The sequence below is a fragment of the Pelophylax lessonae genome (assembly GCF_965119305.1).
Source record: "Pelophylax lessonae genome assembly, chromosome: 4".
NCBI classification, from domain to species: Eukaryota; Metazoa; Chordata; class Amphibia; order Anura; family Ranidae; genus Pelophylax; species Pelophylax lessonae.
Window position 1 is genome coordinate 384014732 of NC_138771.1, and position 26350 is coordinate 384041081.

A 26350-nucleotide genomic window follows, 5' to 3' on the forward strand; every position below is an offset into this window, starting at 1 on the left:
GCACTGTTACTGTAAAAATGACCCTAGCAGGGAAGGGGTTAACTTTACTGGTGATCAAGGGGTTAAGTATGTCCCTAGGGGCGTGATTCTAACTGTGGGCGGGCGTGGCTTGTGATGTAATCACAGAGACATACAATGCTACATAGCAGGATCTCATAGGTTCGTGGGCGAGCGACGTTGGGCTACGTCACTTTGCCTGTAAGCAGCTGAGTGCCACAGTAAATAGACGTTAGGCGGTTGGCAAGTGGTTAAAATCTTCCTCATCTTCTGATGACATTATTCGTTTTTAGGACGCTGGCGGCTGGAAGGTTGTAATGGTGAACAATGAAAACCTGTGGCTTTGTGTAACTAAAAGGCAGGATTGATCTACCCACTAGCTTGTATACAATTTTGGGGCAATTTTTAGGCTTTTGCCAAGGCACCCCTGAAGAAACCCTGGCTGAAAGGCTGCACTAGATTAATTTATTATGGCATGAATTTTATTATTTTAGTTATTTATTGGCACTGTTAATCTACAGTATGTATCGATTTTTGGATGTAATTATTTTAAACATGTGGGTTATCATGCACACTGTGATTTAATGGTATATTGAGTAACAATTATTATATTATAGGTAGAGTGCACTTACTGATTTATCCAGTTATGCTTTATATATTTATTCACTGGGTTTTGGTATAATTTATCTGTAATTTGGTCTGATATGAATTTTACGTTATCATGTGCACTTTGTGATATTTTTTTTCTTATGAGATGTTTTTTTTTTTATCAATATTTAAAGAGATAGCATACCTATTTTTTATTCTTATGTTATTTCCATTGTCATGTGATTAGTGGGACCAAAGTCACATAAGTGTAAACCAGGCTTTACGGAAATGAAGGCCAAAGATTGTGCAGTCTACACAAATGTGTGTAACATTAGTTCAGCTAATGTTTTAAATAGGTTTTGTCCTTATTGAGGCCACTATGTAGTGTGTTTCATTTCTGCATAAAATTTTTATGCAAAATCATAAAAGAACTCCAACCACTACTACACAAAGATGACAGACTAGGAGATATATTACCGACCCCATCCTACTACTATCAATGGCAAACACAACACAACACTAATGTGTAATAAATTATTCCGATTTTGTTTTTGGGAGGAAGTACTCAATGGTACTTGGTGCAACCCACAAGACCATTGCATACAAATGCACATTCTGGCCCATGTGTTACTAGGATTGACATTTTTGCCTACATATTGTGACCTCACAGCTGTTTAGAGGATCATATTACTAATATTTAGTCATCTGTAGGCCTGTCACTATCAAAGCATGCTGTCATTATCCTTTTGTTTGTCTACTGTGTACTACATTCTCCACGATTTTTTTATTTTTATTTGTGAAATTTGCATACAAAATACATTTCAAAAAGTAGCAGATTACAAAAATAGAGTGATGTTTGTTCCCGTCCCCTACTTTTCCTCCCTCCACCCTTCCCACTGTTACTCATTTGGTCCACTATTTTTGATTGCTCCCCTTCTCCTTTGTTTACCTACTTTCCCTCATCATCCCCTATTTCACCCAGAAACCTGATCTTCTTCTCTACTACCCAAGTACTCCATATTGTATATATATTCAAATCTTTCGAACCAGTCTCTAAGTGCAGAGCTTTCTGAGTCTAACCATCTTTTTGGGATTGCCCCTTTTGCTGCATCTTATAGGTTTGGCACTATTGTGCTTTAAAAGGTTATATATTTGATTTGTCAGTTTTATGGAATAAACAAACCCATGGGTCATCAACAATATCCTCTCCTGTAATTTCCCTGATACACTTTTGAACTTCCTGACAGTATATACAGATCTTTGGGCTGTCCCACCAGGTGTGGAACATTGTACCCAACCTACCACAGCCCTTCCGGCATATCTTTTTCTGGTTAGCATTTTTGTACCTTTACTGGCGTCATATACCATGTCGATAATGGTAAATACCAAGTTTTACTTTTACTTGTGGATTATATAGTTTTTCCAGAGGGTTCAAATCCTTCTCAGATCTGATAGGTTGTGGCAGGGATCCAACAAAGTGTTTAAACTGAAAATATCTCCATTCGTTCACCAACATATTTTCCCCCTTAATGTTAAGTTTGTGATATTGCATTATCTTACCACCTTGTGTGAAATCTTTTAGCTGCGTGTTTTTGATTCAGTTACCAAATTGTGTCTCGTTCCCGGGTGCAAAATATTTTGTTCCTTCTAGTGATAGCAATGGTGAATTATATTCCCATTTGGCTTGTCTATGTATCGTGTCCCATATCTTATATACAACTTTCATAATTTCATGTGTATCCGCAGGTAATTCCCTCTATTTAGGAAGTATCCAAATATTCTTACTTAACTGTGTTCTGCTTAATGTGGTTTCAAGCTTAACCCATCTTTTATCTGAATTAATTTTTTTCCATTCAATCATTTGTGAAATTATAACTGCTGTGTAGTATCTTTTTATATCTGGTGCGGCTAATCTGTGATTTATCTTTACTGAGTACCGTATATTAGATTCTTGGCTTCTCTCCCTGCCAGATGAACTTTAAAAGCATTGTTTTATTGTTTTAGAGTATGTTCATGGAATAGCTATTGGTAGCATTTATAATTTGTACAGGATTTTGGGAAGTATTACCATTTTGGCTATAATTATTTGGCCCAACAAAGAAAGTGGGCGCCTTGATATTTTTTTGATGGTACTTTAATTTTAATTCACCCGGGTAAATGGAAATGCCCCCTGTAATGCTATCTCCTCTTTTCTCCTTAGCCCAATATTCAAAATTTCAGACTTTATTGGGGTAATCTTGAAGTTTGATATTTCCCCATATTTTGTTAGTTCTTTGATTACATTTTTAAGAGTTAGCCTAGGGTTAGTAAAGAAGAACAAAATGTCATCAGCATATGCTGCTACCTTAAGCCCTTCATGTCCTACTTTTACTCCCCCAATGTCTACATTATTCCATATAGTGGCTAAAAGAGGTTCTAGCGACATGACAAACAGTAGGGATGACAGCGGACAGCCTTGTCTTGTCCCGTTATTCATACCGAACGGAGGCTAAAGATCTCCATTAACCTTTACTGAAGCAGATGGATTCCTTTACAGTGTTCTTATCCATTGGTTCATCCTAGGGCCTATACCCAGATCTTCTAGAGTTTGTAGCATGAAGTCCCAGTCTACTCTGTCAAATGCTTGTTCCGCATCTATTGACAGTAGAAGGTCTAGGGCTTTAGTACCCCTAGATTTATGTAATAGGAGTAATGTTCTTATCCCATTATCTTTTACATCCCTACCAGAGATGAATCCGGTCTGGTCTGCATGGATCCAATCCGGCATTAATTATTTTATTCTAGTTACCAGGACTTTTGCATATAATTTTATATTCGTGTTTAATAATGCTATTATTAAACTAGACAACAAATTTGCATCTTTCCCTTCTTTAGGTATTTCCATTATATCTGCCTTTAGTGATTCTGCTCTTAACTCCTTTCCCTCACCTATCCCGTTCATGTATGTACAAAGTTTTGGTACTAATATTTCTTTAAACTTTCTATAATCCCTAATGGTGAATCAGTCTGGACGTGGGCTTTTTCCTGTCACTGATTTTTTTTTTAACAGAAAAGTTTTATTGATAAATAAAAGCAGTAACAAAACAAAACACAACCAATGAGGTACATTGTCAGAGAAACAGAAGCAACAAAAGGAAGAATCATGTGCACAAAAACTTCGGCAACATAAGTAAACTCACTTAAGGCAGTACACAACACGTGGGTACCTGGTAACATCAAATACATTTGCATTAAGTCCTGAACCACCGGGTATGTGGGGTCTCCAGGGGAGGAGTGGGCAGGGAGTACCAGAGGGTCGAGGCAGGGGAAGCCAAAACACAGTCCCCCCTCCCCCCTCAGCTCCTCAGGGAAGTCAGCGAACAGAAAAAAGAGAAAAAGGAAAAAATTGATTTTTGTAAGATCTTACCGTAAAATCCTTTTCTCTTAAGCTCATTGACAGACGTAGTCCTCGTTGATGCAACACACTCGGGTTATGCTGCCCTCTACAGGAGTAGGACTAGACAGGAAAGAAAACGTTCTGGCCACACCCTAGGGGCAGTCCCAGAGGGTATATCCTCTCACTTCCTGCTCTAGCAAATCAGTTATGTCAAAAAGCAGTGTTTAGAGAATTTAACCCAACCCAACTCAAAAACAGAGGGGCGGGTACTACGTCTGTCAATGATCTTAAGAGAAAAGGATTTTACGGTAAGATCTTACAAAAATCAATTTTTCTCTGTCGCTCATTGACAGACGTAGTCCTCGTTGATTCAACACACTCGGGACGTCCCAAAGCAGTGCCACAAATGAGGGGTGGGAAAATGGAAAACAAATCCAATCTAGAAGGCCCAACCGGTGCCAACTAGAAGTTTCCAATGCTCATCAATTAAAGATGAGATTCAACAGAAAATTCCAACAGAAAACAACCCTCGAGGTAGACCACCGGTCTCCTCAAATTGCGGCCTGCAAACCTTGCGGCCAAATGAGGCATCCACCGATGCCATCACATAAATCTTATAAAATTTTGTAAAGGTATGTACCGACGACCAGGTGGCCGCCTTACATACCTGGACCACTGATGCCTGATGGCGGAAAGCCCAGGAGTACTGAGCGCTCGAGTGAAGTGCGCCCTAACAGGGAACGGAGGATTCCGACCCTTACTAGAATAAGCCTGTACCACCGTCTGTCTAATCCATTTGGAGATAGTCGCGGCAGATGCAGGCAACCCCTTTCTGGGGCCATCCGTGATCACAAAAAGTGAATCCGTCTTACGGAATGATTCCGTAGCCTTCAGGTATACCCTGATTGCCCGAACCACATCCAAGGAATGCAACGCATGTTCCTGATGATGATTGGGCTGAGGACACAAGGAAGGTAGTACGATATCTTCATTCAGATGAAGCCTGAAACCACCTTTGGAAGAAAGGATGGCTTAGGATGAAGAACTACCTTATCCCTCTGAATCATTAAATATGGGGACTGGTCTGACAATGCAGCCAGTTCTGACACCCTGCGTGCAGAAGTAATAGCCACCAAGAAGGCCACCTTCTGGAATAAAGTAAACAAGGGAATCTCCCTGATGCTTTCAAAAGGAGGTTTCTTCAGAACCGACAACCAAATTAAAATCCCAGGGCGATAAGGGCGCGCGGACTGGTGGAGCCAGGTGCCGCACCCCCTGGATGAAATTCCGCACCAAGGACTTAATAGCCAAAGGCTTCTGAAAGAAGATTGCTAATGCTGAAACCTGACCCTTGATGGTGCTCAAGGCTAGTTTCTGCTCAACCCCCTTTCGCAGAAAGGCCAATATTCGGGTCACCGAATAGGTACGTGGAGGAATTTCTAAAGATTCGCACCACGCGATATACGTCTTCCATGTGCGATAATAGACCTTGCTGGAAGTCGCTTTCCCTGCTTTAATTAGCGTAGGAATAACTGAAGCTGACAACCCTCTGTCCTTCAGTACCTGGGTCTCAATGGTCAGGCCATTAAACCCAGCGATTGTAAAGCACAATGGAAGATCGGTCCTTGAGACTGCAGACACTCCCTGAGAAGAAGTTCCCAAGGAACGTTCGCGACTAGCATGTCCAAGTCGGCCGGACCGGCTTGACGAGGCTAGCCTAGAATTTCCAGGACAACTGGAGTTCCCTCCATCTCCATCCTGCGGAGAAATCTCAGCAGCAATCTGAGATGAGGGAATCCCTTTAATAGCTGACACTGCCTTTACAGGCCGTTCAGCGCGTCTGCTGCGTCCACTGGAGCATCGTGGGCGCGCGTTACCAATCTCCGCGCCTTCGGGATGCTGTGAAGAAGGCACAGATGGTGAAATCCTTGGCGAATGACTACGTCATCACCCTGATATTGCCTGACTGGATCTGAACCAGGCTGCCCTAGAGCTATCTGGCCCTGGCAATCCGACAAAGTCTGATCGTTCTCTGTTCCCACACATTATTTAGACACCTGATTCCTATCACGAGTGGTGATTTCTCCTGGTTAAACATTAGAGACCGAAGTCACCCGGCTAGAGGCTCCTTGGTCTGTCCATTCAACCGGATCCGATTCTTGTGGGGAACTGATGCTAATCTTAGGAAAAGGTAAAGAAAATGATCTGATCAGGGAACGGTAACTACCGCTCCCTGTAGTACTTACGCTGACCCAGCATTTTAACCACAGCAAACGTCTGAGGATTACCGCTGACATAGATGCATGCCCTAATAGGGGGGTAGCATCCAAGGCTGCGTCACAGACAACCTGTAGTCCTTATATAATCTGTTCCATCAAAACAGATGTTGCCTGGGGGATACCTTTCCCCTTCAGGTCCTGGCGCACCAATCTCGCCCATTCCGTAAATGTCTGAGAACTAGATCAAATGACAATAACTGGTCTAAAGGCTGATCCTATCAGGGAAAGATAGTGCGGGACTCCGCTTCTGCCTTCCAATCCACCAAATTCTTAAAAGACGAAGCGTCCTCCACTGAAGAAAATCGTGGCTTTATTCAGTCTGGAAATAGGTGGATCCACCACTGGTGATACCGTCCATTTCTCAATGAGGGATTCCTCAAACGGATAGCGTCTAGTAATGCGCTTGGAACTAGTAAAGGTACGCTTAGAATGATCCCATACCTCTTTAATCTTTTTACCCAAACACTTGGGTAAAGAAAAAACCTTCACCGTCCTGGTGGGTCTGCTAGTACCAAAGGGAAATTCCTTTTTATTTGCCTCTGCCGGAAAAACCTCAAGTCTTAAGGTTTCCCGAACCGCACAACTAGTGCGTCCACCAATGCTTCTTCCTGATTTATGGCGGAAGCATGAACGTTCTCCTCACTGTCTGAGGGAACCTTACCTGAGATAACAGCCCCTGCAGAGGGGCCTGCAGCTGCAATAACCATCTCAGCATCTGAATCTGAAGTCTCAAACGATATAGGGGTAGGCGGGGGTCGCTTTCTTGACCCCCGTTCCTGACAGGCCGTCTCCACCCGAGCCACCAAAGACTTCAAAACTGCTGTGAATGCATCCATACTCCCGCGGCCCCCCCGAGGGAAACCGATGGGGGTACCTGTGTGGCGGGGTCCATGATAATTCCAGATACTGCCCGGAAAAATCAATTTGCCAAAAAGAAATAAAACTTTTTTTTTTTTTTTTCAGTTTTTTCAGACCCCCAGCGCCACAAAGCCCCTCAGTGTTGCCTGCTTAGGGACCCCTATAGAGCGCGAGAGAGAGATAGACCCCAAAGCTCACCACTTACTGCTCAGAGTTTCAAAATGCAACTTGTTTCAGCATTGTCTAGAACAGACAGGAAGTCTTTTGGCTGGCTTCCCAGGAAGAAAGGAGGCGGCTCCGCCCCTCTGCATGCCTTCCGGCGCCTCCCCTAGCTCCACGAGGTGTTTGAGTCACCTCAAACATGGCCGCCCCCATACTGGAGACACGAGGCTACGCCAAAATGGCGGCCTCGTGCGAACTACCAGACAATGGCGGCGGCCTGCACAGAATAGCGGCATGTCCGCAGAAGGATCTTGGCCTCACAACCCTTTACCCTCATGGTGGTCAGCATGGTCGGCGGTACCGGACCCTGGCGGGCCGTATGCGGTCCGTGGCCGTCGGGAGGCATCTGCTTAGCTGGAGGAATGATCTGGAATGCAGTATACATGTATAGACATCGCCCTGTGGCTTCTGACAGGTAGGATACCTTACACTATCACAGTAAAGTTCTAGTACTTCCCCTGACTTCAATCATTTTAACATCTTTGCAATTAGATTGTCAGCTCCCAAACCAAGCCTCCTGGCTTCTTGTTCACAAAAATCACACTCAAACAGGGGGATCTGTGACATGTTATAGGATAGAGGGAAGACCCATCCTTACCATTACAGAGAGGGGCCCGCGTTCACCACAAGACCCGTCAGGGGGAAAGGGGGAACATACTACTCACCATACCGGAACCAGGCGGGCGCCAACTCCTGACAGTACCCCTCTCCACCGAGGTGGGAGGGCTGTCGACCAATCCGGACGCCGTGACTCATGGTCTTTGGCGTTTCAGCGAGACGTTTAACTCGCAGGGTCAGTCCGCGTCCAGTGGGACTATGTCGCGGCCGACCCAGCGCGGAGCTATGGCCTGCACGCGCTCGTAGGCTGAACTGGGGTGACCACTGGATCTCAACATCCAGCCCGTCGCCCAGTTCAGCTTTCTTGCTTGAAGATCTCACAGGAACACTGGAGAAAAAAGCTGTCTAAAAAATTTTTCTAAGAAAAAAATCCTGCCAGGACCGAAGATCCCAGCAAGGTATCTAGGTCCTTACTCCTAACTAGACAGAAAAAAACTGATTTGCTAGAGCAGGAAGTGAGAGGATATACCCTCTGGGACTGCCCCTAGGGTGTGGCCAGAACGTTTTCTTTCCTGTCTAGTCCTACTCCTGTAGAGGGCAGCATAACCCGAGTGTGTTGAATCAATGAGGACTACGTCTGTCAATGAGCGACAGAGAAAACCAGATCACCCATGCCCAAAAGGAGCACTCTGGTATCCAATGGCACAGACAGGGCCGACACCATATTTATATCGTTCACAATATCCTTCCAGTAATCCTGAATACACGGGCACTCCCATATCACCTGAAAATATGTCCCCACCACCTGCTGGCATTTAGAGCATGTCTCTGACTGCGTAGGATATATATCCTGGCCAGACGCTGTGGAGTGTAGTATGCTCAGTGTATGAATTTAAGTTGGATGAACCTGTCTTTGGCCGATATCACCGTGGGAAGATAATGTTGGATTCCATGATCCCACTCCTCCTCCAACAGTGCATGTATATCCCGCTGCCATTGCCGGAACAGGGGGTCCCTTTCCAAACGCCCGCACGTAAGGCGGAGGTAGATGGAGGATAGAATCTTATCCGCATTATGTGTGGTCAGAAATCTCTCCACCGTGTGAGGGGCAAACACAATTGGCATAGTGAACTGCGCCTGCACCGCATGCTTCAGCTTCAAGTATCTGAACAACATCCAAGAGGGGAGCTGGAATCGTTCCTGCAAAACGGGAAAGGGCAACAGAGATCCCGCTGGCATAATCTGCTGTATCTGGACCATCCCATGTTTCGCCCACACACCAGGATCAGGGATATACCTAAGGTGTGAAAGCTTTGCACTGCCCCACAGCAGAGTGTGAGGCAAGACACTACCTTCCTCTCCAGTGTTCGCCCCCATTTGCTCCCACACCCGCACCACAGTCCGCATAGACGGTGTCGCCTGAGGGGCAGCCCCCAGTCCCCTGTAGACCAAGTTCATTAGAGCCGCATATGATCCCATTATTGCCACCTCAACAGTAGCCGCAGGGTTAGTCCTAGGCTGGGCGAACCACCAACGAACCGTAACTAGCACTGCTTCCCTGTAGTATTTCTTGAAACACGGTAGTACTAAACTGCAGTTTCCATCTGGCTATGCGTGGGACGGCCGCAGCCCATACAAAAGGAGGAAACCACTCCATCCAATCTACGGAAAAATGCCGCTGGAATGGGAGTTGGGGTATTTCTGAATATATATATATATATATATATATATATATAGAAACTTAGGGAGAAGGGTCATTTTCAGAAAATTGACACGACCCACCAGTGTTAAAAGGGAGCCTCTTCTAAACTTGGCATTTAGCCAACAGGTGCTGGAACACTGGTTCCAGATTGTCAGTTAGATACCACGACAGGTCCGTACGCACCACAATGCCCAGGTATCTAAAGTAGGAAACCCATTGTAGGGGGAATTTAGAAGGCGGAGGGTTAGTCGCAGTAGTGAGAGGGAGCAGACTTGATTTAGACCAATTCACCCTAACCCCAGAGGTATCGTTTAAGTATAGGAGAGTGTCATCCGCATAAAGCGACACGCGTTCCACCACCGGCCCCACCACCAAGCCCGACGTGCGAATTAGTATAGCCAATGGCTCAATGGCTAGAGCAAATAACCCGGGGGACAGCGGGCAGACCTGTCTCGTTCCCCTGGGGAGACAATATTTCGCGACACAGGGGGTCTCATATAATAGACGGATCCAGGCTATAAACCTGGGCCGGAAACCAAATCTAAGAAGCACAGGCCACAAGTACTCCCATTCTACCGAGTCAAAGGCCTTCTCGGCATCGAGAGAGACCACTGCACCCTGCAGACCATTAGTGGCAATGTAGGCCAAGTTGGTATGCAGGTGGCGAATGTTTGTAGGGTTTTTATCGCGGCTCTAACCTATTTGAGGGAGATGGGTGCGTCGAGTATTTGGGCCTTAGCAGGAGCAAGAGATGGAAAATTGACCCTGTCCAGATAGGCCGACAACTCTTCAGGAGAGTAGACCGCCCTGAACATGTAAAGATGCAAATAGTACTCTTCAAACCTTTGGTTAATCAGCCTTGGGTCTGAGAGCAGCTCTCCATCATCGCCCATATGTTGGCTATGCTAGTACCACCCAGGTCTCTCTGCCGCCAACCACGCCAGCAGTCTACCCAGACGTTCCCCCGTGCTCAAACTCACGTTGGGACTGAGAGAGGAGGAAGCGTCTACAAGATTCAGCCCGGATCAGTGCCACCTCCTGATAGGTGGATTGCATCTCTGAGTACGTACCCCCATCTAATGTGGACAGGTAACTGGCCTCTAGTGACTCAGCCCGCGGTCGCTGAATTTTTTAATGCCACCATTATCTCCTGTGAAATTGGAGCCTCGAGAGCTTGCATTCTATCAGTTGGTATTTTAGATAGTTTTGCTTCCCTTACATATTTTTGTATCTCTTGTATTCATTTTGTTCTACTTCTTGTGTCCCTTTTTGTTTCACTGTGTATAGAGCACTGTAATAGATTTGAAATATACAAATAAAGTGCAGCGCTAACAAGTTGATGAACATGAGCAAAAAAGTGCAAAAATGCATGTGAAAAAATTATGAACATCCAAAAAAAGTTGATAAACAGGATGATAAAATACATAATTGATAAGCATGTGAAAAATAGATAACTTAAAAGTCCAAGTACATATAAAAAGAGGTAATAAAAAGTCCATTTAAAAAAGTACATTGCTTAATTTCAAATGTGCAAATGTGCAAAATATAGTGATTAAACAAACAGTTTCCGTGATCAAAAAGTACCACAAATCCCGATGTGCGTAAGAAATAAGATGATCTCCAATTCATCCACCTTGATGGGTGCAACCACCAACACTCAAATAGAAGACGAGTGGCCGCTTACCAGAAACAGGTGGCCTTGAAATTAATGGAAAGGCCCACAGCGCTTGATCTGGTAAGTGTGGGATCAGGTAAGTATGAGAGACATCAGCAATATTACTTCAGGTGAGTATCCAAAAATTATGATTTCCAATAAATATAAAAAAACAAAGGATCATAGCGTAACCCAGTAAAAACAGTAATTTATTATTGTGCACTCACAAACATTATATGCATAACAGCTTGTATCTATATCTAAAGAGCAAAATCGTGGTGACGTCACGTCTGGTCCCACCCAACGTGTTTCGTCATACGTTTGACATTGTCAGGGGCGTGGCTACCAGATGTGCACCATGCTATTTATATACATAGAGGTAGGGTGGAAGTGAACATATCAGCTCTGAATCCATTACGGGCGGAAGTGCTCCATCTTACATAGGCACAGTTCTCCGTAACAGGAGAAAAGGAAAAAATACTTTAAAAGACACATTTCAAATGAATGTGCATATCTAAAACATTGATGACTCTTGGTGTCGGAAAAACTGTAATACACATCTCCCTAAAAATGATTAATATGAATCCTAAATAAAAACAGGGGAGTGGACTGCAAAATTGTGTAAGAGCACCATCTAGTGGTAAATATAAAAAATTAATTAGCATAACCCATGATGGTGAATAAAATATGTAAATAAGCACATGCAAACTGTAGCACTTCCCTCATATTAATGGATTGGGTTAATACATTGACCATAATTATAAAACTTAAAACAGACATAGATATGAAAATGTGGATATGGTATGTAAAATAAATTAAAAATTATAAATTATAATATTAACCATTGTTAATAAAACAATTTACATCCCACTCTACATTTAATCTGTATGGAACATACGATTTCAAATAATAGATTCATTGCGTCTCCATGCGCGAAATTTCTCTCTTGATATTGGATCCTCTCCAATGTGGAATTAATTTATCAATTGCGACAAAGAGGGTGTCCTTAGGGTTTCTATGATGACATTAGTCATAGTGTTTAGACACACTATGGCCAGGGAAACCCTTTTTTATATTACCAACATGTTCCCCCAATCTCACCTGTAAGGCTCTAATACAGGGGTCACTAAATGGTGGCCCGCGGTCCGGTTCCGGCCCCTGTAACCGTCTTACCCAGACCGCAGCCTTGCCAAGTAATTGCGTGTGTTTTCTGTCCCCACCGCCGGCTCGCCTGCCTGCCTGCCTGCGCTGCCGCTGTGTTCACAGCATGGCACATGCGGCAGGTCTATCCCTTCCATATTATTGCTGCATTGCCCCCTCCCCACACTTCTTGTTTTTTTCTCACACAGGACATGAAGTGCGGCGGTTCTGAACAAAGGGGCGGGGCCTTTAAAGTTAAGACGCGGGTGATTGGTTGCTAGGCAGTGGGGCGGTCCCAGCAATCAATCACCCTCCTTTAATGTGAAAAGTCCCGCACTTTGTCCAGGGCTGCCGTGATTTCAGTCTTGTGTGAAAAATTTAGGGGGAGTGCTGTGCTGTTATCAAAAGGACAGGAGTTTATTAGAGTACTGTGATGAGTCCGTCTGTGATGGGGGGGGGTCTGTAATAGGTCAGTCTGTGATGGGGGGGTCTGGGGTGGGTCAGTCTGTGATGGGGGCTCTGTGGTGGGTCAGTCTGTGATGGGGGGGTCTGTGATGGGTCAGTCTGTGGCGGGGGTTCTGTGATGGGGGGTTTGTGATGGGTCAGTCTGTGGTGGGGGGTCTGTGATGGGTCAGTCTGTGGTGGGGGGTTTGTGATGGATCAGTCTGTGGTGGGGGGGTTCTGTGCTGGGTCAGTCTGTGGTGGGGGGGTTCTGTGCTGGGTCAGTCTGTGGTGGGGGGTCTGTGATAGGTCAGTCTGTGGTGGGTCAGTCTGTGGTGGGTCAGTTTGTGGTGGGTCAGTCTGTGATGGGGGGGGTCTGTGGTGGGTCAGTCTGTGGTAGGGGGGTCTGTGGTGGGTCAGTCTGTGATAGGTCGGTCTGTGGTGGGTCAGTCTGTGATAGGTCAGTCTGTGATGGGGGGTCTGTGGTGGGTCAGTCTGTGATGGGGGTTCTGTGGTGGGTCAGTCTGGGGTGGGTCAGTCTGTGATGGGGGTCTGTGGTGGGTCAGTCTGTGATGGGGGGGTCTATGGTGGGTCAGTTTGTGGTGGGGGGTCTGTGGTGGGTCAGTCTGTGATGGGGGTTCTGTGATGGGTCAGTCTGTGATGGGGGTTCTGTGATGGGTCAGTCTGTGGTGGGGGTTCTGTGGTGGGTCAGTCTGTGATGGGGGGTTCTGTGGTGGGTCAGTCTGTGATGGGGGGGTTCTGTGGTGGGTCAGTCTGTGATAGGGGGTTCTGTGGTGGGTCAGTCTGTGATGGGGGGGTCTGTGGTGGGTCAGTCTGTGATGGGGGGGGGGTCTGTGATGGGTCAGTCTGTGATAGGGGAGTCTGTGGTGGGTCAGTCTGTGCCAGGGGTTCTGTGATGGGTCAGTCTGTGGGGGGTTCTGTTATGGGGGGTTCTGTGATTGGGGGGTCTGTGATGGGTCAGTCTGTGGTGTGGGGTCTGTGATAGGTCAGTCTGTGGTGGGGGGGTCTGTGATAGGTCAGTCTGTGGTGGGGGGTCTGTGATGGGGGTCTGTGATGGGTCGGTCTGTGGTGGGGGGTCTGTGATGGGGGTCTGTGATGGGTCGGTCTGTGGTGGGGGGGTCTGTGATGGGGGGGTCTGTAGTGGGTCAGTCTGTGATGGGTCAGTCTGTGGTGGGTCAGTCTGTGATGGGGGTCTGTGGTGGGTCAGTCTGTGATGGGGGGTCTGTGGTGAGCCAGTCTGTGATGGGGGGTCTGTGGGAGGCCAGTCTGTGATGGGGGGGTCTGTGGTGGGTCAGTCTGTGATGGGTCAGTCTGGGGTGGGGGGTCTATGATGGGTCAGTCTGTAAAGGTGGGTGTCTGTAATGGGTCAGTCTGTGATGGGGGGGGGGCTGTGATGGGTCAGTCTGTGATGGGGGTTAGTGATGGGTCAGTCTGTGATGGAGGGCCTGTGATGGGGGTCTGAGATGGGTCAGTCTGTGACTAGGGGGTTCCGTGATGGGTCAGTCTGTGATCGGGGGGGGGGTCTGTGATGAGACAGTCTGTGATGGAAAAGGGGGGTGTGAAGTGGGGTACTGAGGACACTGATGTAAAAAGGGGTCTTTGATGTGAAGGGGGGTACTGAGGAGGACACTGATGTAAAAGGGGGTCTGTGATGTGAAAGGGGGGGGGGGTTGAGGACATTGATGTAAAAGGGGATCTGTAATGTGAAGGGGGGGACTGAGGATACTGATGTAAAAGGGGATCTGGGATGTGAAGGGGGGACTGAGGACACTGATGTAAAAGGGGGTCTGTGATGTGAAGGGGGGGGGACTGAGGACACTGATGTAAAAGGGGGTCTGTGATTTCTGCACTAGCAAAACACAGGTCTCTGCAAGGGCAATAGAACACAATTGTTTTCTATGTGTCCTATTCACACTGCAACAGCACCCCTGAGTGCAGAGCAGTGGAGTGCGAAATGCATACTGTTTCTGTGCACCGAAACTGAGCTGCGGTGCATAAACAAAAATGAAATGTAATTTTGATATTTCAATAAAGTTGAAAAAAAAAAAGACAAAGCGTGATCTGTGTGTAGGCCCTAAAGGGATTTTGTGTGTGGGCACTGTGACGTGCACGAGAGGCTGCGATCTGGAGGATATCATGTGGAATCATAGCACCAATATAACACTCGGACCTCCGCTTGAAGAACATTTTTCTGACCGGACCCCCATGATTTTTTTTAAGTACCCCTGCTCTAATAGTTCGGCCTACATATTGTTTCCTACATTTACACTGTAGCATATACAATACATTTTTAGTAGAACAGGTGATAAAAGAGTTAATAGACTATTCTCGACCTGTTTGTTGAGAACTAAAACTCTCTATCCTTCTACCTTCAAAGGGATTGAGTGTACAGATATTACACCTGCGACACAGAATAAAACCTTTTAAATCTTGAAACAAGGTAGGTTTAATAGGACGATCAACTACATTATGTGTGATTTTATGTCTCAAAGAGGGAACACCTCTAAAAATGACACAAGGTTGTTCAGGGGGTGCTGGTCCTAACATATTATCATTCTTAAGGATCGACCAATGTTTTCGAATTATTCTCTTTATCGCATAATGCTGTGTAGAATAGGACGTAATAAAGGACTTTTTTAAAGAATGATTATTTTGTCCGTTGTGTCTATTAGGTTTAAGTAGATCTGTGCTATCTACCCGTGCCACTTCTCTAATCACAGATTTAAGTGCATGTTCTTCCTACCCTTTTTTGAGAAATTTGGATTTCAGATTGTTAGCTTATATAAAATAATCACTAAGATTAGAACAATTTTGTCTAAGGTGCATGAACTGGCCTTTAGGAACTGCTTTAAGCCATGAATTATGATGACAACTGTCGGATGGACTAAAACCATTCTGATCTGTCTTTTTTAAATGAGTCATAGTAGAGATTCGATCACCCTGAACTATCAAATCCAAATAGAGAAAAGCTAACTATGTAGTACTCGCAGTACAACTTTATACCTCTGTTATTATAATTTAATCCCTGTATAAACATGTCAAGAGTAGGGATGAGCTTTGAGTTCCAGTCGAACGTAAGTTCGACTCAAACATCGGGTGTTCATGTGTTCATGCACGTGACCTGTATGCTTTGGCCAATCACAGCACAATGCCCATGATTGGCCAAAGGCAGGGTGCATTTAGCCAATCATGGTTCAGGGGCTAAGTCCACGCCCCACACAAAATAAAGCTGCTGCTTATACGGCATCCGTGTATAGTGTGTTAGGCGAGATAGGAGTGAGATTAGGCAGGTAGTTAGTGGACTGTGCATTGTAGTAATAGATCAGGCAGTGTAATATATATATATATATATATATATATATATATATATATATATATATATCAGTTATTGCAGGATATATATTTTAAGCAGTGCAGTGTAGTTTAGGGCTGAATTTTTATGAGATTTAAACTTGCTCGCGGCTGTAATGTTTTGTCGGCTCCCGGCAATACAGATAAAAAACATGAAAAAAACAGGGCTGGTATGGATTTTAAGGGGAAACCCATGCCAAAATTAAGTACCCCAAAATCCATACCAAACCCTTATCCGAGCAAGCAGCCTGGCTGGACAGGATGGGGGGGATGAGCGAGCGACAAGAGACAAGGGCCTCTTCCTGCACAACCCTGGTCTGTGGTTGTCAGGGTCTGCGGGTGGGGGGGCTTATCAGAATCTGGAAGCACCCTTTAACAAAGGGGCCCCCAGATCCTGCCCCCATGTGAATGGATAATGGGTACATTGTACCCCTACCCATTCACCGAAAAAGTGTACAAAAAAAATAAAGACAAAAGCCAGTTTTTGACAAGTCCTTTATTAAAAAAATAAAAAATTAATATCCCCTGATGTAAATCCATCATAAATCACGTCGGCCGCCGCCACACACGAAAAATAGAAAAAAAAATGCTCCCGCCTCCTCAGACGCCTTCGGCGTAATGAGCTGCTGGAGCTGTGACAGCTCTTTTATAAGAAAGGGACAGGGACACCACCCGGCGGCACCGCCCCTTCTGACGTGACATCAGTAATTTATTTACTGCACCTGAGCAGTGCATTATGGGGCGCTCGTGATGTCAGATTTCTAAAAAAAAAGCTGTCACAGCTCAAACAGCTCATTACATGGGAGGCGTCTGAAGAGGCAGGAGCTTCTTTTTGTTTTAAATATTTTTCGGGTGCGGCGGTGGGCGACATGATTGGCGATGGATTCACATCAGCAAACACAATTTTTTTATTTTTGAATAAAGGACTTGTCAAAACTGGCTTTTGTCAATTTGTTTTGTACATTTGTTTGGTGACTGGGTAGGGGTATGATGTACCCGATATCCATTCACATAAGGGGGCAGGATCTGGGGGCCCCCTTTCCAGATTTCAATAAGCCCCCCACCCGCAGACCCCGACAACCACAGCCCAGGGTTGTCCAGGAAGATGCCCTTGTCCCCATAAACATGGGGACAAGGTGCTTTGGGGGCACCCCAAAGCACCCTCCCCATGTTGAGGGTAAGTGGCTTGGTATGGTTCAGAAGGGGGGGGGCGCTCGCTCGTTCCCCCCTTATCCTGTCCAGCCAGGCTGCTTGCTCAGATAAGGTTCTGGTATGGATTTCAGGGGGGACCCCACGCCTTTTTTTCATGTTTTTTATCTGTATTGCCAGGAGCCGACAATACATTACAGCAGCGAGCAAGTTTAAATGACATCTAGCTCACACCTCACAATGTTAATAGATTGGTTTGACAAGAACGTCCTTTTGTAAACCCATGCTGATTACAACTGATGATACTGTTGTCCTTAGCAAATTCTTGAATATAGTCCCTTATCACCCCTTCCAGTAATTTACAAACTATTGACGTCAGGCTGACTGGCCTATAGTTTCCCAGGCTATGTCTCCACCCTTTTTTGAATATTGGTATCACATTGGCTTTCCTCCAGTCACCTTGTACAGCTCTAGTCAAAATACTATCTGCAAAGATCAGGAATAACAGTCTACATATAACCCTACTGAGTTCTTTTTATGTACTCTCGGGTGCACGCCATCCGGTCCTGGTGATTTATTTGTGTTAATGTTATCTAGCCTTTCCTTGATTTCACCCTCTGTTAGCCATAGCGGCAAGTCCTGTGATGTGCTGCTAACCATACAGTCATGGTCAGTATACCCCTCCTTTTCCTGTGTAAAAACTGAGGAGAAGAAAGCATTTAGTACAGTTGCTTTCTCTGTGTCCTCTGTAACCATCCTCCCATCATCGTTAATTATGTGTGCAATGTGCTCTGACCTCGCTTTTTTGCTATTAATATATTTAACTACTTCAATACAGTGCACTTTTACCACCTTTCTGCCCGGGCCAATTTTCAGCTTTCAGCGCTGTCACACTTTGAATGACAATTGCACTGATGGGCATTGACGGGTGGCACTGATGGGCATTGACGGGTGGCACTGATGGGCATTGACGTGCAGCACTGATGGGCACTGACGGGCGGCACTGATGGACACTGATGGGCAGCACAGATAAGCAGGCACTGACTGGCAACACTATGGGCACTGATGGTGGGCACTGTGGGCACTGACAGTGGGAACTGTGGGCACTGATGGTGGGCACTGTTTTTTAGCTTTTCTGTTATCAGGGCACTTATGATCAGTGCCCTGATTACCTTTCCTAAGTTCCCCATTGAGGAGGAGCCGCTGATGGGCTCTCCTCGCCACACACTCTGACAGTGTGAGGCGAGGAGAGCCGATAAACGGCACTTCCTCATTTACATGTGACTGGCTGTCATTGGCTCTTTACCAAGATCGGGGTCGCGCCATGTCCTAGCAACATGGCTCGGCCACGATCGCCACACTGTGCGCCTGTTCTGGTGCGCCGTCATATGACGGCATCCCAGAACAAGAGCCGCACCGTTCCACCGTCATTTGACGGTGGGCGGGCAACAAGTGGTTAAAGTATTTCTTAGGGTTCTTTTTACTTTCCTCTGCTATTTGTCTCTCTGAGTCAATTTTAGCCTTCTTGTGTTCGTTTTTACATTTCTTATTAGATTCCTTGTTATTTTGGCACCTGTATGACAAGTACATGCAATTTCAAATTTGTATGGAATTCTTACCAGCAGGTCCCATTTCTGCGCCCAGCAAGAGTAACTGTTACATACATGGTTACATAGTAGGTGAGGTTGAATAAAGACAATAGTCCATCCAGTTCAACCTGTGTAGGTGTGTGTGGCCGTAATCCTCTCACATACCCCTGAATGTTCTGATCTTTGAGATGTACGTCTAAGAGTCTTTTGAAAGCCACCATACTTCCTGCAGAAACCACCTCTTGTGGTAGAGAATTCCACAATCTTGTAGCCCTAAAAGTAAAGAACCCCCCACGTTGCCTGAGGTTAAAACGCTTCTCCTCAATCGCATTCTATGCCCTCGAGTCCTCATGCAATCCCTCCAATTGAATAGCTTTTTTTCTATGCCGAGATCACCATTGAGATATTTTTCAACTTAATGTGGGTTCTTTAGGCCTCAACGTTGTGGGAGTCGCACAAGGCCTTTTTCTGAGGACTATGCATTTCTGAAGGCTCTATTTCTGAAGACGCCACTAGCCTCAAGGCTTCTTTGCTTAATAAACGACGTGCCTCAGAGAGACTGCGTCTGCACTCCCCCACAGTGGCTCGCCTCTACACGGTCACGTCTCTTCGTGGCCATTTTAAATCCATAGCGATGTATAAAATTGCAAAATCTTTACTGTGGGCCAAGCAGAAATGTTAAAAATTTTCTAATAAGCCCCATAGACACCTCTGATGATGTCACAAGTTTGACGATACGCGTAAGGTGGACGTATCGATGTGGAGCACGCCACACACCGCGGTCTTTTCAAACATTGCAATGCTGTTGATATGACGATTTAAATGTAAGTGCATTACTTCTAATAAACCCTGCTTGTTTAGACTTACTTCACTATTGGCTGTCCTTTGTCTCTCCTCGAGCTTACTTTGCCTGTCAGGGATCCACTGCTATACACAGGCGCACTGGTGCCGCAAACCGGCGAACGCCTATACACATGCGTGTACGAAGAGGCACCTTGAATAGCTAGAGGCTACCTTAGTATAGCTAGAGGCTACCTCAGTATGGTTCCAGGCTACCTCAGTATAGCTAGAGGCTACCTCAGTGTGGTTCGAGGCTACCTTAGTATAGCTAGAGGCTACCTCAGTGTGGTTCGAGGCTACCTCAGTATAGCTCAAGGCTACCAAATTGGCCTATTTAAACACAGCTGTCACTACAGGAAGTTGCTGTGTTATCTTCAGCTCTTGCTTGTGATCCTGTGTTCCTGTGTACCTGTTGTTCCTGATTATTTGACCCGGCTTCCTCTTGACCTTGCTACTTGCTGCCCGCCCTGACCTTTGGCTCGTTTGACTACTCTCTTGGTTAACCCTTGTCTGCTTCTCTGCTTCTGGACCAGAACCTGCGCTCTGCCTGGCTGGGTGATCCTGGGGACCGCGACCTGGTGCTAGCTTGCAGCGTAGTCCATCCCCACCATTAGGGGTCCTGGTGAAAACCAGCTAACACTTAGACTCCGCACCTCAGGTGAACCTGTGTCCTTATCAGAGTACTTACCTTGGTGTCCATCCGGCATCCAGCTCTGCTACCACGGCCTTCTCATCAGGTGAGAGTTCTCTCTATTAGTCAGGCTCCACCTGCCATCCTAACAGTATAACACAGCCATGACCGAGCCTGCACGAGGGATCTCTCCGATGGATGAGATATGTCAGCATTTGGCGGCTCTTACTCAGGCCGTGAAATACCCAGTTGGAAGGACGTGTGCAGTCCCTGGAACGATGCGGCCTTACGTCACCAGTTCCGTCTAGGTCTTTCAGAGGGGCTGAAAGACGAGCTGGCCCGTGTGGGTGTACCAGAAACTTTGGAGGAATTGATCGCACTGGCGATCCAGATTGATCGTCGGCTCCGCAAACGCAGAGTGGAGCGATATACCCAGCAGTCTCGCCCAGTCTGGATGTTGCCCCGAGTACCCACTCCCGGACGTCCTTTTCCCACCAGTTTCGTCCCTACAGATCCGGCTCCTGCTACACCGGTACCGGACACCTCGGAACCCATGCAGCTTGGACTCATGCGACCTTCCCTGACAGCAGAAGAACGTCTTCGCCGGAGACAGAACAATCTGTGTCTGTACTGCGGGGAGGCCGGTCACTATGTACGCTCCTGTCCTGCAAAGCTGCGTAAGTGCTTCTCCATCTCGCCCTCAAGCTATCTGGCACCCTCTTCCAGCACTACTCACCTGGCTCTGTCTGTTCTTTTTCAGCTTCCGGAAGGTATGGTACCAGTCACCGCAATAATTGACTCTGGAGCATGCAGCTGCTTTATTGACTTATCATTTGCAGCACAACAGCACATTCCCCTTCGACCCAAGTCACAAGGACTCTCTGTATTTTTGGCAGATGGTTCACGCATCAAGTCTGGATTGGTGACCCAAGAAACCCCTCCTTTACCCGTAACTGCTGTTGGAAATCACAAGGAGCTCCTGAGCTTGGACACCATTGCTTCCCCCCTATTTCCAGTCATTTTGGGGCTGCCTTGGCTTCAGGCACATAACCCATCGATCAACTGGGCCCCTGGAGACATCCAATTTCAGTCTTCCTACTGCCAGAACCACTGCTTGCCGATGCCCCTCAGTTCCCCCAGTATCTTGCTATGCACAGACTCTGATAAAGAGACACGGTCTCTCGTACCTGAACCCTACCACGAGTACCTGGATGTTTTTAGAAAACAAGGGGCTGAAACTCTCCCCCCCCCCCCCACCGTCCCTATGATTGCCGATTGAGTTACTCCCAGGAGCTGAGATTCCCTTCGGTCGGATCTTCCCTCTATCAGAACGTGAGATGGGAACCCTTAAAGAGTACGTGGAAGAAAACCTGAAGAGAGGGTTCATCCACCCATCCACCTCCCCGGCAGGGGCAGGAATCTTCTTTGTAGAGAAGAAGGACAATTCTCTTCGGCCCTGTGTTGACTACCGGGAACTGAACAAGATAACAGTTAAAAATCGTTACCCCCTTCCACTGATCCCCGAACTTTTTCAAAGACTGAGGTCCGCTTCTCTGTTTACTAAGCTGGACCTGAGGGGAGCCTACAATTTGGTCCGCATTCGTGAAGGGGACAAGTGGAAAACGGCCTTCCGTACCAGGTTTGGCCATTACGAATATCTGGTGATGCCTTTCGGCCTTTGTAATGCCCCGGTGACTTTTCAACATTTTGTCAATGACATTTTCAGAGATTATCTAGATGTCTTTGTAATTTTTTACCTGGACGACATCCTAGTCTTTTCTGCTTCCCTGGACCAACACCGGGAACACGTCAAGAAGGTCCTCCACCGTCTTCGGCAACATAGGCTATACGCCAAACCAATAAAATGTGAGTTCAAACAACGGAGTATTCAGTTTTTGGGACTCATAATTTCTTCCACAGGCATCAAGATGGACCCACAAAAGGTCTCTGCCATCCTGGACTGGCCAGCACCCTCAGACAAAAAGGGGGTACAACGTTTTATTGGTTTTGCCAATTTCTAAAGGAAGTTTATTAAAGGATTCTCCACCATCATTGCTCCTATTACGCAGCTAACCAAGCAGAACAAGCGTTTCTGTTGGACCTCTGAGGCACAGGCCACCTTCAGTACTTTGAAGGGACTATTCACCACCGCACCAATCCTGAGCCACCCTGATCCCACTTTGCCCTATCTACTTGAAGTAAATGCCTCAGAAACAGCTGTAGGTTCGGTCATTTCCCAACGTCAAGGTCTTAAAGATTTAGTCCACCCTGTGGCTTTTTTCTCCCGCAAGCTTTCACCAGCAGAGAAAAATTATGATATTATGATGTGGGTGATCGGGAGCTCTTGGCCATCAAGGCCGCCCTGGAGGAATGGCGGTATCTATTAGAAGGAGCAGCACACCCTATCCTGATCTATACAGATCATAAAAACCTTGAATATTTAAGGACAGCCAAGCGCCTGAAGCCACGCCAAGCTCGTTGGGCATTATTTTTCTCCCTATTTTCTTTCCACATTACGTATCGGCCTGGATCAAAGAACGTTAAGCCTGATGCGCTCTCCCGGATGTTTGACGACCCTAAGGAGACTTCAGTGCCAGACACCATCCTATCCCCAAACCACTTTCTGCTGCTTCAACCTGACCTGCTGTCCCTTATGCAACAAGCCTCGAGGGATGTCCCCTGCCTCCCTGGAATTACATCATCTTCCCGAGATGGACTATTATGGCGGGGTAACAAGATTTTTGTCCCTGAAAGCACTCAAGTGATGATCCTGGGCCTGTGCCATGACCACCCTTTGGCTGGTCACTTTGGGGTTCACAAGACTATGGACCTGATACAACGCACGTTCTGGTGGCCTGATTTAGAAAGGGACTGTAAACAGTATGTAGGAGCATGCCCCATCTGTAACCGGAGCAAGACGGTTAGAAGCAAGGCCTGGGGGTTACTCAGACCACTGCCAGTCCCAGATAGTCCATGGAAAATTATTTCCATGGATTTCATTGTTGAACTCCCTCCGTCTGAAGGTTGCTCTGTCATTTATGTAGTGGTTGACCGTCTATCAAAGATGGCTCACTTTCTGCCACTAAAGAACACCCCCTCCTTTGAGACTGCTCAAATATTTATCAAGGAGATAATCAGGCTTCACGGGATCCCAGCGGACATTGTTTCCGATAGAGGGGTCCAATTCACCTCCCGGTTCTGGAGATCCCTGTGTGAAACCCTAAAGATCAAGCTATCCATGTCATCAGCATTCCACCCTCAGACGAATGGACAAACAGAGAGGACAAATCAAACTCTTGAACAGTATATTCGGTGCTTTACCACGTTTGTCCAGGATAACTGGGTGTCATTATTACCTTTAGCGGAATTTGCCTATAACAACGCCAAACACTCAGCCACAGGCCAGTCACCATTCTTTGCCAACTACGGGTTCCATCCATCATTTTTTCCTTGTGTTGTCTCTGAGTCCACGGTCCCTGCAGCTCGGAGTGTCGATGAATTCCTCAATCTCAACAGCAAACTGCTACAGGAAGCGATGGTCAAGGCGTGGGCAGCTAACAAGGTGATCTTCGACAAAAAGAGGAAAGGTGAACTGATTTGGATGGTGGAATAGATAATAAAAGTGCTGGTGCAATATTCCTACTAAACACAATAATACTGGTCTTGTAAGTGGGTAGCCCAGCCTGTGTCCTGTCAACTACTCACTTTTGCAGACCTTTGAGAAAAATATATTATTCCCAAAACGATGCTTTATTCTTATTTACAAGTTAAACGTTTTTTCCAATCAGTAGACTCACCACTTTTGATATACAGTATGTGCCCAGGGGCTGTACCCATTACATTCAATTTCCTCCACATATAGGATTCTCCATGAGGTGACCCCTCTTACGGAAGAAACACAGCTCTATATGCAGAAATGGGCACATATTCTTCAGAGACCTATCCCTCTAAATCTTTGGGACAAGATCTCGTCAGCTGCCTTTAAATCATCCAGATGTGTGGTACAGAGAGAGACTACTTTGAAAATACTGATGTTCTGGTACAAAACCCCAGGTATGCTACATCACCAAGACTACTCGCTCTCAGCTTTATGTTGGCATTGTTGTGGTCTTGAGCAAGGCTTCCTCCATCATATTTTTTGGCAATGTGCACACTTACAGTCTTTTTGGAATGATGTCAGGTTATTACTCGACCAGTTGTTTAACATGTAATTTCCACTATTTACTAGGCCTTCCCTTCTCCGGTGTTACCAAATCAACAAAACGTTTGATTTCCTATATACTACTTGTTCCTCAGAGAGTAATCCCCCTCAATTGGAAATCCACTGTTACGCTCTTCATACCCTACTTTCACACACTATGACTGACGTCTGGAGAATGGAATTCCTTACAGTCACTGCAACTGACACTCTTCTGCAGTTTATTAAATGTTAGGAGACCTGGGATGACTGTCTATGGCGACCTAACTCTCCCTAGCACTCCAATTCACAATCACCCCTTCCCTTGTTGAGATTTTCTTTACAAGCACCCTCCCTTGGCATGTGTATTCCAAAATTTTCCAATATGCCCCGATGTTTCCTCCCATGTCTTACACTGGGTCTGATTATGTCCCTTATGTTAGCCATTTGTTACACATGTCTTAATTCATATCTGTTATATGCAATGACCTTCTTAGACTCTGTGTTGTGTTTGTAAACCGTTTTTCTTTTTTTTTTTTTTTTTGGTGGAAATACTCCTGATTTATGTCATGTTGTTTCCTTACACTTACTTGTAACTTGATAAATTTCTAAAAAAAAAAAAAAAAATTACATTCCTGCTCCGTGTATATCTATGGCAACATTCCCTCCCAGTCTAAGTCTAGGTTCACATCTATGTACCCGCGCTTGATGCTTTTTTTACAGTATTTTTTGCAGTGCGTTTTGCTTTTTTAAACCCATGTTTTTGATGCGTTTTTGCAGTTTTCATGCATTTTTTTTTCCTCTTTATCACATAGCTGTTTTTTAAGGAGCAGGTCAGGTGGAAGCTGGGCAACCACATCCTTAACTACATCCTTTTTTATGTTAAAAAAAAAAAAGAATTGACACCAAAAAAATTTGGGAAAAAAAATGACGTGGGGTCCTCCTGCCAAATTTATACCAGGCCAGTTGGGTCTGGTATAGATTTGGGGGGGGAGCCCTATGCCAAAATCAAAATAAAAAAATGACGTGAGGTCCCCCCAAAATCCATACCATACCCTTATCCAAGCATGCAGCCCAGCAGGTCAGAAAAGGGAGGGGATGAGCGAGCACCACCCCCTCTTGAACCATACCAGACCACATGCCCTCAAAATTAGGGGGTTGCTTTGGGGCAGGGGCTAATAAGTCAATTGCAACCACAAGCAATCACCAGAAGCCAAAACACAACACAACAAATTTCCAACTTATTCAGTTTCCAGACAGCAAGTGTGGGTTTATGTTCCATTTTTAATTGATAAAAATTAACCACTAACACTTCTATTTCTGAAAGCATTCTTAACTTAAAGTATTTTTTCACACCTGTCTAAAACTTTTGCACAGTACAGAAATGGAAAATCAGGGAAGAGATGTGTGCCAATAAATTTATAAATACTGCCACGACTGTATAATGGGTAATGATGATATATGAGATTAGTAAAATATTTTGAGAACATGTTGACAATGAATGTTAACATATGTAAGCATGATTAAGTTTGTTTTGAACAATACATTTTTTTTTTTGTTATACTTTTAATGCACTTTTTCGAAAAAATATATTTAAAATGTGCTTATTTGCAGGCAATCAAAGTTGCAGCTTGGTACCCTTAAGATCCCATGAGTATTATTATGTTTTCAGTTATTGATGTATATAGAGATGTTTGTACCTACATTTTTTATTTAAAAAAATTGCATTCTATCTGTCATTTCCATAAACATATTTAATTACAGGTCAGTTAAATAA

At 45.6% G+C, this 26350-nt stretch overlaps 1 protein-coding gene across 1 annotated transcript in view; it reads left to right on the top strand.

Moving 5' to 3' along the window:
• FGF18 (fibroblast growth factor 18) overlaps nucleotides 1–26350 on the top strand; it is a 740912-nt gene that overhangs the window by 617700 nt on the left and 96862 nt on the right. The window lies entirely within an intron of this gene.